The sequence below is a fragment of the Cebus imitator genome, unplaced genomic scaffold (genome assembly GCF_001604975.1).
Source record: "Cebus imitator isolate Cc_AM_T3 unplaced genomic scaffold, Cebus_imitator-1.0 Scaffold74, whole genome shotgun sequence".
Lineage (NCBI taxonomy): Eukaryota > Metazoa > Chordata > Mammalia > Primates > Cebidae > Cebus > Cebus imitator.
In genome coordinates, this window is record NW_016107389.1 from 7,421,253 (window position 1) to 7,433,984 (window position 12,732).

Consider the following 12,732-nt stretch of genomic DNA (forward strand, 5'->3'; position numbering starts at 1 on the left):
TCTCCCTCAGAACAAAAGGGCTTCTAGGATGTTTCACATGCTCTTCTCTGTGGATTTGAAATTACATACAGCAGTGCCAAAGGTAAGGCATTTCTAGAAATTTTTTTTTTAACCTTTTCTATTTTTTTTATTACCGTTCTGGGTGTCTTGTTGTTTTTGTTGTTTTTCTCTTTTTTTCCCCAGCTCCCTCTTCCTCTTGTAGTATCTATTTGTGGCCTACAGCAATTACTTTAGACTTTTTAGACACGTCGGGATAGAGATAGATGACACAAGTGATCTACTTATCTTCCTTTCCCATCACCAATAAAAGTGACAGCCCGCCTAATTAGGCCTAATAAAGCAGCCGCAGAAAGCGTGGCGCAGCAGCGATCTAAAGCAGGATGGCATTGACCCAAAGGTACAGGTGCTGCCTTAAGGCGCTGCTGCTATTACTTTATCTCCAACACATTATATCTCTGCTCATGCCATATTCAAATGCAAGTAGCATGTTTTTCTCCTCAATTCTTAGATCAAGAACAAAAAAAAAAAAATCCCATCTAATCAAAAAAGGCACTGACAATTTTTCAGCCCCACATTAAAAGCAAAGAGTCATTCAGAACAGTGCACTCCATATTCTATTTTATAATATCACTTTAAGCTATTGCTTTGAATCTCAGACATTTCTTTGTTAAGAAGGAAAATCAAAAATTCATCAGAAGAAGTTCTTTCTTCCCCCCTTTTTTTTTTCTTCCAGGGCTAGCATGGGGTTTGGAGCTGGAACCAACATTTGTAGAAGTTAGGGGTCCTTAAGCAATTATTAGCGATGAGAGTTTGACACGCTGGAGAGTTGTCAACAACTGACTTTAAACAAAGTGGAAGGAAGGAGAAATAAACGGTGCTCTCAGCAAAATTAATATACAGGCCTGCAAATTAATGATGTCGTGTATTTTTTAAACAAGGGAAAAAAATCTGAACTTTGCATGAAACAGCATTTTAAGTACATCTTTGCAAAAATTATCAGATTGTCAAAGGGCATCAAAGGGAATTGAGTCCGCAACTATTCATAATATTTCCACATATGCTAAATACAAAATTTATCTTACTTTATTCGCCTGTTCTGTAGCAATTATTTAACGCTATTAGAGAGGGAGACGTGTCCTTGATCTGAAGTACCAGTGACTGCTGCACAGCATTTATTATAAGAAACGTAACCTTCCCAGCCTTGCCTGCACGTTCACGTGTGCGTGCGTGCACACACACACACACACACAATTCACATTCACTACTTACTACTGGCCAAACACTACTTAACTCTGCGCAGTCTATCTCACGTTCTTTAAACTTATTTCTGCAAATAATCCCTCCATTCACATTGTTTTAATTGCTACATGTATCCAAATACGTTTCCAAAATATTGCTTTTTTCCAAAATATTACTTCTAACGCTTTTCTTCTGTGTCCAAAATGAGACCCATTGTCTTTTCTCACGCTTGCCCAATCTAAACCCTGTTAAAACATTCCTCCTCAGCCATGTTCACCCATTACCAACAATAGTTGCAGTTCCCTTGCTGAGAGCCATTAATCCATCCCAACTTCCTTTCTCTCTCTTCTGGGTTTTCCAAGATGAGAGTGATTTGCATAATAGTCACAGCTATCATCTATGGGAGACCTCCCTGGTGTTATACATGATGACATGCATGTCACACACAGTTGTTAAGTCCCATAACAATATGGAATCAGCAATTTTTTGGTCCACGTGTTTTAACCAGTAAGGGAGCTTGAAGAAGTTAAGTAATTTCTGTAAGGCTACACAGCCAATCTGTGCTTGCTGACTATTCTAACAAATCTGTAAATAAAAATTTTAAAAGAGCAGGGCTTTGGAATTAGTGAACAAGTTGTCTCATTTCATCATGAGCATCCTCACAATTATCATTATGTTCCTAAGCACTTCTCCTTGATTACCAGAGTGAGTCATTCACTGTGTTTTTTTCCCTCTCTGGTGCCCACCCTAATCCATCATGTCAGAAGACCAATCCCCATTTCCTTCCATACAAAATTTCTGGCTCTGCCCTCTATCATGTAGGTCATACTGGGAGACCTGCCTACCTTCCCTCAGTCACAGTTTCCTCTTCTACAAAACGAGATGATGACGTCCACCTTGTAGGCTCCTGGTCAGTATCAGAGACGATGCACGGAAAGGGCTGCCCAGTACCAGCCACCTGGCAAGCTCACTAACATGTTACTGTTGTCATGTTTTCACGTCATGTCGTATCTTACAACTCATTTAAAGCACAGTTTAAGAAGCCTCCTGAGAAGTCATGTGTCAAAATAGGAAAAGACCGGGCTTAGAAATTCATAGTCCTAACTTGGATTCCTGAGTCTGCTGTATATTACCTTGTGACAAAGGGAAAATGGCTTACCTTTCTAGCCGTCAGCTCTATCAGTAGTAACCTAGGATGACAACACTGACTGCTCAGGGTTGGCAAAAAACGCAAGAGAAACAATACAGAGCTGCTAGTACTATACTGGACACACAAATCATTAAATCACTGCATTTAACAAGGCAGAGAGGAGGAGCTGTTGTATCATTTACTGAACCTGTATGATATGCCAGGCATGTGCTCAGGGTTTCACATCCATTTTCTGGTCTGATTCCAACAACAACTCTATGAGGCCACTACCAGAATCTCTGTTTTTTAAAATGAGAAAACTGAGGCTTGGAGAGATTATGTAACTTCCCCCAAATCACACACACAGCTAGTCAGTAGCGGGGCTGGGATTTGAAACTAAACAGGCTCTCTCCAAAATCTGTGCTCTAAATCTTCTTAAATAATTATAGTTCCCTTTTTCTTTCTCTACAAAAACTTTACTAACAGTCCTCCCCTAACCCTTACACACACACGCACTCATGCACGCACGCACGCACATTCTAAATTCAGTTACACCAGGAAGCCCTCCAGGTACGCACCTACTGTTGGCATGTATATACGTGTGTCTGTTTCTATTATTTGCATTTCTGCACATCCATCTTCTTTGTCATCCACTCTTTCAACTAAATTGGCAATTCCTTAAGGACAATGATCATGTCTTATTTTCTTGGCCTCCCACAGGAGCTGGAGTCAATCAGAAAGCATTTGGTCAAGTTTGTCAATGGAGCAGATGTGGATGGAGAGTTGATGCTGTCACGGAGGGATGACTCATCAATGCTAAGGGCTCTCCCTCATTCTGAAGACAGACGATCCAGCCACTAAATCCCACTACTTCCACACAAAGTCAAGACCATCTTCACATGGCTGCCCATGGACACCTCCCTGGGGAGGACAACCTTCCCAGAGAATCAACCTTCTAGGAAAATCCCTGGTGTTTTTGTATGTTTGCATAAAAAGGGAGGAAAAAAGCTCTCAGACCTTATGCACAAATGGGGGGGGTGGGTGTCCTCCTATACCCTTGGCTATCAGAGCAATGGCCTGCCCCACAGTTATGTCAAGTACATGACCAATCTTTTGGAAGGACTGTCTGTGTACAGTAAATAGCACTGCTTTTCTTTTCTTCATCATTTGCTGGCATCTGCTGTAACTGGCAAATGGCTTTTGCATTTCCCACCGTTAGCTTTCTGCTTTCTCTCTTTTGAATACACCTATTTAAGTAACTGATCAGCAAACTAAATGCAAAGAAATACTCTTGCTCAAAACACTTACAGGAATTGCTGACTCAGGATGGCTCTGTATTAACTGGTAATAAACTAAAGCTCTTAACCCTTAACAAAATTAAATATACTTAATGTGCTTTTCTCTATAGGCCTGTATCTGTCCTTCCAAGGAAGGAACACATAACTGCCCCCTGCCAACCACACACACACACACACACACACACACACACACACAGAGAGAGAGAGAGAGAGAGAGAGAGAGAGAGGAGAAGAAAGGGAGGAAGGAAGCAGGGGAAGAGAGAGCAATTACACTTACCATCATCTCTTTTCAGTTAAAGAGAAATACTGAAAGCTGTAAGATGAAAACAAAACACAAACAACCTCACCTGTAAAGAGGCACGAGTTACTCCATGATAAGCCTGAGTCTTTCCCATTCATGAAGGCACGTGTTCAGGCATCCCAAGTTCCAGAGCTATCAGGGAGCTCCAGAAGAAAATCAGAAATACGCATTCATGTGGTTTAACTCATCAAGTGATTTCACACTGAGAACATCTCACATATCACAAAAAGCAGGTTCCATCCAGCCTACCATGCCTTCCTCCTTCCAACACTGACATCACTTCTTGCCAGAGGGAAAAAAAATTGCTCTTTAAATATTGACTTTCTCAGTCACTGCCAAGGCCAACCAGTCAGCCGTGAACCACATTTGTTGCTGCCATCTTATACAGATCTTGAACACTGTTGCTTGCCAAGAAGCATCTCCACGGCAATGGCAAAGGCGCAATAACTATCCTGAGCTGAGATTCTGGCCATTGAGCCAGGAATGCAGGGAATACTTCCCGTACGTCAGCTTAGGAGTCACCATTCAACCTCCTAATGACACCTCTAACCACCCTGAACTCTCTGCATTCTGGGTCCTTACTTTTCATTGCAAGGCTCCTGATCCAACCTTCCTATGGAGCTAAGAACAATCACTAGCATTTATTCAACATTTACTACAGTATGGGCCAGGCACTGTTCTAAACTATTTTAACTTGAGTACTCCCACCACCACTACTAATAGTAACAGCTAACACTTGTAGAGAATGTAATATTTGTCAGGCATTGTTTCAAGGATTTTACATATTCGATCCCCGTAACACCCCTAGGAGACAGGTACCGTTATTGTACCCGTTTTACAGACGAGGAAACTGCAGCAGGGTGGTTACCTGAGGATACAACTAGTAAGAGGAGGAGCTGAACTTCAAACACAAGCTGCCTGATTCTAGAGCCTGCTGTCTACACATCCTCTCTATAGGAAAGGCATGCCTGAAAAAGTAATCGGAATTCCAGGTTCCTTTAGAGAGGAACCTCAGAAGAAGTTCTAAGATCTGGTCCAGATCTTCTCTCCACTTCCTGCAGAAAGTGACCACTGAGTTAAGTTTTGAAGTACCAGGAGGAATAAGCCAGGGAGCAAAGAAAAAGAAAAGTTTCCTAACATGAGGGAATAATGCAGACACAGGCCCAGTGGGGAGATGGGGCAGGGTGTCTAGAGGAGGGCTTACTCAGAAGATTCCAGGGAGGTCTATAAAGTCAGAGCAAAGGATGCAGAGGGAAAGGACTAGGAGGTAACAGTGAAGGGATCCTGAAGCCAGTCCACGAGGGGACTTGACTTTTCTTCTGAAGAGTTAGATTGTGCCCTGAGAACAAGGGTGAGCCTTTAAAGGACATGGAAACCAATAGACTATCTGTCACACAAGGGCTTCCTTTTCAGAAGTATCCCTCAGCAGCCCTGTAGTCATTCCACTACACACAAAAAAAGACTAGTTAGGGAGCTATGAGCATAAACCAGATAAGAAATTATTAGAGTCTGAATTAGCACAATGGGAATCTTTATAAGCATAGAAAGATTGAACATTTTGATATTGCTTTAATAGAGAATGCTTGTCTAGAAATGGGATTCTCAAAGTTCTTTCCTCCAGAAGACTTTAGTCAACTTGTTCTCCACAGACATCTCAGGTGTAGCACCATACCTTATAATCAAACATAATAAAAGATTTAATTAGCCAAAATATTAAGAACCTGGGTCTAATTTTAAAAAATCTTTCTCATCATCATCCCCCTCCTCTTTTACATTAAGCCATTTTACCATAGGGACTTCAAGAACATCTCTACTATGTGTCCCCTTGGGCCATGGTTCTTAAAATGATGTCCATAACGCACCTGGCCTCTTGTAACATATGTGCAGATAATTGACACCACATCTAGCTCACAACAGATGTTCAGAAAGCTTAATATTAAAATATATCAATGAGTTGGTGAAACCTATGATTTGAACCTGGGCATGAACAATTTTCATTTAATATTTCACAGACGTACGTAACATCCCAGCATAGTCTCATGGAACGCTATGCCATTCTGCTTTTTTTTCCTGTGGAAAAGGCTCTTATGGGATATCTTGCTATAAGAACAGTGGTGTTGGTGATTCTATAGATTATCACCCATTGGCCAAAAGGGTTTGAGAATCACTGCCAAGGGACTTATGGAAATTTCACAGAAACCACTCCTCATTAGCTTGGGACCTGAATTAGGGGTCATCTGCAACAGTAACTATCTACAAAATACTGTATGGCTCACCTGGATTTTAGAGCTGGAGGGAACCACCACCCAGATGAGATGTAATTAGCTGAAAATCACACAGCCAATCAGTGCCCAAGTTCAGACTAGGACATATGACTCTTACTTCCTCCTAGATCTGTATTCTTTTCACTATTCCAAGCTGCTGCTTGCTCACTTCGTTTGCAAACATTACTAAAATATACTTGAAGTTTAATGATCTACAAGCCAAAGACGAGCATGCAATGTTAAGATGGTAAACAAGCGTAGAAAATCCTAGTGTTTAGTTCTAATTTTGCCACTTGCTAGTTGGGCAGCTGCTTAATTTCCTTGAATCTCAGCTTTCTCATTTGTCAATGGCAGTAAACTCACCAGTCCTTCTCACTGTCCATGAAGATCAGAAGTTCCTTCCCCACGATTGCTCCCCCTCTTCTTAGCAGTCTGTTCATGGCATCTTGGTCTCAAGGCCCTGTCTCCATCTCAACCTACTACCTGGTTTTCTCTTATTTTATAACCAAAAAGAATCACACTCACAACCACCACACACGCTGGATCGGAAGTGGCCCCCCAATTGTTCTCTGCGTGACTTGTGTCAAGTCAGGTAAACCCTCCAAGCCCTGATTTTCTCATGTGTAAAATGGAGCTATTAATAGTTTCCATTGCCAGATTGCTGCAAGATTTAAATAAGATATTTGAAGTAAAGTGCCCTAAGTATTCACTCAACAAATATTTATTCAGCACCTGTAATTCACAGTGTACTCAAAGCAATTCAAGCTCTCGTTCCTCACATTCCTCACGAGGCCTGGGTATTCCACCTCTGAGAGTTTTCCTGTATCTCCTCACTTCGCTTTGGGGGGGGGGGGTCACAATAAAACTTGTTACTTTGAGGTCAACAGAATGTATCTCTTTGCCTTATAACTTGCAGAAGCAGAGCATGGTAACTTTGCTGAAACTACTAGGAAAACTTTAAAAACGCAAGTAGAAGGGATTTAAATGAGTATTTCCATGCACAAGGAAAGATTCAGCAAGTGAAGCGCAACATTGCCTTGCCTTCCTTGAGAAGTTGCAATCTGAGGAACTGGAATCTTCCTCGGGTGTCTCACTACGTAACCCAGGTGCTTTCCCAGTCAATTATTTGTACTTCCTGGAGTACAAATTTCAATTTGCAATCTGTTGGGAACGAAGTGTCTCTCAGTGGAATTTTCTTAACACTCTTTGGCTCTGTCTTCTCACGCTTACCTCTTCCCATTCTGAGCTGTTTTTATGCGTATCTCATCACCACCAGGAGGCTATAAGCCCCTGGAAGGCAAGATTAGTGGGTGATTACCCATGCCATCACGTTTCTCTCCTAGAAACCCAGCCTTGTGCCTGGCACAGAGTGGAGCCACGGAAAGGATCATTGCTAACTGTTGAAATAACCACGGGAAGCCACCCAAGGGGCTGAGCCCTCCAGAGAGCAGTGCATTTTGGTGGCCGTTCCTTCTGCAATAATCCCTACATTTCTTGTTTAAGCCCACCAGTGTGCCTTGTAAGTAAATATAAAATGCTAACCTTAGCATATTCAAAAGAACGTTTAAGCATGCAGCAATTAGGTTATCTCTCGGTTATTTATTTCTTCAGCTTGTTATTAGCTGCGTGAGGAATATTATTCTAATTATGTCAGCCCAATCAGCAGTATTGCATGTCCAGGCTCATTTCCATTAGTTTGAGCTTTGTCTTTCACACTGTGATACTAATTCAATGAGACATCAAACATTTAAATCGACCCGGGATGCCGAGGTCAGGCAGTTCTGCCCTTCCACTCTATTAGCACTCGGGTGTAATTGTGTTTGTCACTCCCCACATGACGAATAGCATCAGGGTGACCATCGAAGCACAAATGAGCAATGCACTAATATATTATTTTGTTCTATAATATCAATATGTGTTTATTCAGTGCTCATGTTAGCCAACTTGAAACCGTCATTTTAATACAGTTGTATAAACTGCTCTACGACCACCGAAGCATTTCTTTGGAATATCTGCTGGACGTTCAATGCAACTGGGTCAAAGGGGGGAAAATAAAAATGGTTGCTGAAAGTAAAAGGAGACATGGAAGTCTTCAAATTCAGAGACTGTAGTAACACCAGCAAGAACTTAGAAACCACAAAAACAAAAGGCAGAATGCGACGATCAGTTTCTCCGCTTCGCGAAACTCTTCAACTCTCTGGTAAACAGCTTAAAAATCAAGGTGCAACCTATGGTATTTAAACAAATATAAACTTCCCTTGGAGTTAGCTGAAGTTGTTTATCTTTCTGACCCTGTTTTTGAGAGCAAAGAAACTGGTAAGCAGAGGCAATAAAAAGATGTTGGGTGTTTTTCCTTTAGCTGTTTGCTTGATTTTGTTTCCACAACAGGGTATATACACGACAACAAATTTTACCCCTGAGATTTCAACAAGCCCCATCTCTGCCTACTGTCATATGATTTACCCCTTATAAGACTTAAATTTGAATATTAGTATAATAGAGTTGGCTGGGCACAGTGGCTCACGCCTGTAATTCCAGCACTTTGGGAGGCTGAGGCGGGCAGATTACGAGGTCAAGAGACAGAGACCAGCCTGGGGCCAACATGGTGAAACCCCGTCTCTACTAAATATACAAAAATTGACTGGGTGTGGTGCCAGCTACTTGGGAGGCTGAGGTCAAAAATTGACCTCAAGTGCCAGCTACTTGGGAGGCTGAGGCAGGAGAATCACCTGAACCTGGGAAGCAGAGGTTGCAGTGAGCCAGACTGCACCACTGCACTCTAGCCTGGGCGACAGAGCAAGACTGTCTCATAAAAAAAAAAAAAAAAAAAGAATGTTACCCGTAGTCTTTTAGTTTTTTATTTCACATTTTAATATCAAAAAAATCACTACAGAAGCTGACTTGGTGCGAAGCCTAAGCCAAGATGGTGTACTCTCTAATCAGCAGGTGCTAGTGGTTCTAATAGGAATTCTATTTCTGGGTCTCACTGCCTTTTCACAATGTCCATAGCACGGGCTTTGTGATTCCCATGGTGCAAATGAAAAACTCACCCTGGAGACCTGGATGTCTAGCTCAAGATCCCACAACTCATCAGTAATAAAGCCAGAACCAGAGTCTGGGTTTCTAGATTCCTGCATGGTCATGACCTGCTCCAAAAGCTCTAAGGAACTGCCCAGATCCTTAAACCAGTGGCCCAGAGTCTGGGTCACTCCTACGATGGTATCATCCTTTATCCAGGCCCCACTTCCATCTCGGCTCTCAGAACATTCCATGTAACCTGTGCCTGGCAATCTGCCCAGGTTGACTTTTTCATCTTCTCCAAATCATAAACTCCTCAACTGATGCTTGCATGTGCAAAGATATGCATTGGAGGAAAGTGAGGGGATAAATCACTCCTAACCCCTGCTGACGGGTTCAATGAATTAAACCAATGTATGTTAATTGAAAAATCGTTCTTTATAAATATAGATAAACTTTAAAAGACACAACTAAGTACTTTTTAATAGCTTTTTAAAACTCACCTTTGCTTTAAATGACCTTTAGATGTATTTTTGTTCTATTGATTTTACTATTTTAACTGCAGATGCATCTTTTAATTTACTCCAAGGGAATTAACTGAGAATCTTTCGTTTCCTGTTTGGGTCTCATTTTAAATGCCAGAACTACCTCTAATGTAGTTATCATGAAAACTTAAAACTCCACAGTTTAAGACACAAAGTTCTGACAACCGCTTCCACTGTGGGGGGAAATGGAATTTTTAATTCTGATATTATAATTAGACCAAGAAACTGAAAGCACACCCAAAAACAAAAATTTGCTGCTATGACTAGTCAATGGCATTTATGTTCAGGGATGGGAGAAAGTCTTAATATACTCTGACAATTTATTTGCAACATTTTATATTTAACATCATTGTATCTGCATTCTGAAACCAGCACAATAGACTTTTTGTTCTCAAAGATCCAAGATCAGCAGAATTGCAAATAGAAATAAGCGACCAACTCCAAGGCTGAGGACCAGCCCCTGTGATGTGGATGGGACCCTCTGAAGGCACGGCACTCTGGAAAGGTGACAGGCACAATGGAGGGAAGTCACAGATCACCTCCAATCCTCCTTTTAGCTCTTGGTGGGATATTCAGCTGGATCTGAATATTGACACCAGGAAGACGAGCATGAGCAAAGTACACACATTTCATTCATTTTACATGTCCATGGGAACCTTCATAAGAGAGTAAAGTCTGAAGAAGCGACTGAAGCAAGATGGTTTCATACTTTTTAGAAAAACAGCAAAAAAATCTGAATAAAAAAATGACAGGGCCAAAAAAAATCTGGCTGTGGTAGTAAATTTTCTAGGGGAATCACTGGGAGATACAGTGGGAATAAAACAGGTGGAAGATAAGGGTTGCTTCAGTAAGTATGTTTATCCAGGTTCATTGCAACCTTCAACCACCAGTCTCTGGGTAATATGGGTATTTTCTCACCCTGGTATGGTGAGGACCCCCCTCCCAGAGTAATCTTTAACCCTTCCTGCATGCAGGAAGAGACAGGTCAGTTTGCCTTTTCTGAAACTACAATTTCTCCAACATTTTCAAGTGGAAATAATCAATATGCTAATCTGGCATATTTAGGATGGCACATCCTTCACTCTCTCAGTGGTAAATAAACCACTGGATACAATCAGGACTGGCAACCTCCTCAAAGGGGTGTACTGAATAGCTGACCTCTCTCCTTCCGGCATGCCATTTCCTTGCTGACTACATCTTTGTGAGGTAGAAGAGGTGTATGTCTACCTGTCAACTGTCACGTGGGAAGGGCCACTGACCCTCACAGGCATGGTGGCCCAGCCACCCAAGTGTGTGCTAAAGAGACATGGCTTATGCACCACCTGGGGCAGTGACCAGACAAGCTCACTCCTGCCAACTCTGCAACCATCAATCAAAGAAGTGGGATCCATCGGGTATCCTCCAAGATAATTCTGATGACATAGAAAGTATTGGTAGAATAAAATCATGAGACCAAAAGAAGAAGAAAAGGCTGACAGACCAGATACCAGAGAAACTAAGGAGTATATCTTTCCCTTTCTTCCCCTCCTACTAGGGGAAGAAGAAAAAAAAAACAGAGGAAATAGCACATTTTCTAATTGTGAGCAGAGGTGCGGAGGTGGGGAGACATAAAATCATCAGAGCAGACTAGGAAAGAAAGGGAAGAGAAACAGAAACCATATTTAATGTAAGGTACAGAAGTAGCATTTATTCACCCTTTCCATTTATAAAAGATGTGTTTCGGCCTCTGGGTGAATGTACATAATAATTAGTGCTAATGAATATAAATGATATCCACAAGTCAACCTGTTTACAAAGTCCCCCTCATGTCATTCAGGGAAAAATTAAGTTTGGGAATAAGATATATGCTGTGTTCTTGGGCTTGAGGATCACCTAGAGGTTACCGAAGCTAAGGACAATGAAATCAATTAGCAATTAACAAGGCAAGAAAGAGTCAAACCCACAGAATTCAGTACTTCCCATGGTAGGCACTGTTACAGAGGAAGACAGTCTTCCCACAGGGTAACGTGTTTAGTTCTGCACAACCAGCAGCTGTTGATGGTGAACCTTCAGAGAGGGCATGGAAGCCCTCTGCCCCTCATGGGCACCCTGCCACCCCCACCCCTCTGCATCTCTTCCATTCAGCTGTTCCTGACTCGTTGCCTTTATAAGAAACCAGCAATAGTAAGTAAAGTGCTCTTCTTGGGTTTTCTGAATTGTTCTAGCAAGTTATCAAACTTGAGAAAAGGGGTCTGAGAAATCTCAAAAGTGGACTGGCAGACATGTGGTAACCTGAATACCTCATTTTCAGCTGACATGTGACATGAGGCAGTTGTGTGGCAGTCAGCCCTTAACCTGTGGGGTCTGCATTAACTCTAGGAGTGTCAAAATTGAACTGAATTGCCAAACTCCCAGCTGGTGTCAGATAGTTGGACTAAAATCAAGGGGACATGTACTATAAAAGAAAGCATCTTCATACAACCTCAATAAATGTACTGGGAATTTTACAGGTCAAAAAGTGAGCTGGATTACAAATGAAAAGATGGTATCTGGTACGCTCCGTTATGTTAGTAAGGTATCTGTCCTTAGTTCCATGAAATAAACTGTAAGGGTTTCAAAAGGCAAGCCTCAGGTAGCTAGAAAATTCGCTTATAGGACGCCTCATCTCTCTGTGGGCCTGCGATCCGATGCCTTGTGTTCTGACATTCATGGAAAACATTACTCCCTTGCCATTAGAGGCAGCTCCTGCCTTTGAAGGTATTGTGATCTAGTATATTTCACAAGCGTCATAGTCTTTTTTTTTTTTTTTTTTTTTTTTTTTTTTGTTGTGGTTTTTTTTTTTTTTTTTTTTTTTTTTTTTGAGGCGGAGTTTCGCTCTCGTTACCCAGGCTGGAGTGCAATGGCGCGATCTCGGCTCACCGCAACCTCCGCCTCCTGGGTTCAGGCAATTCTCCTGCCT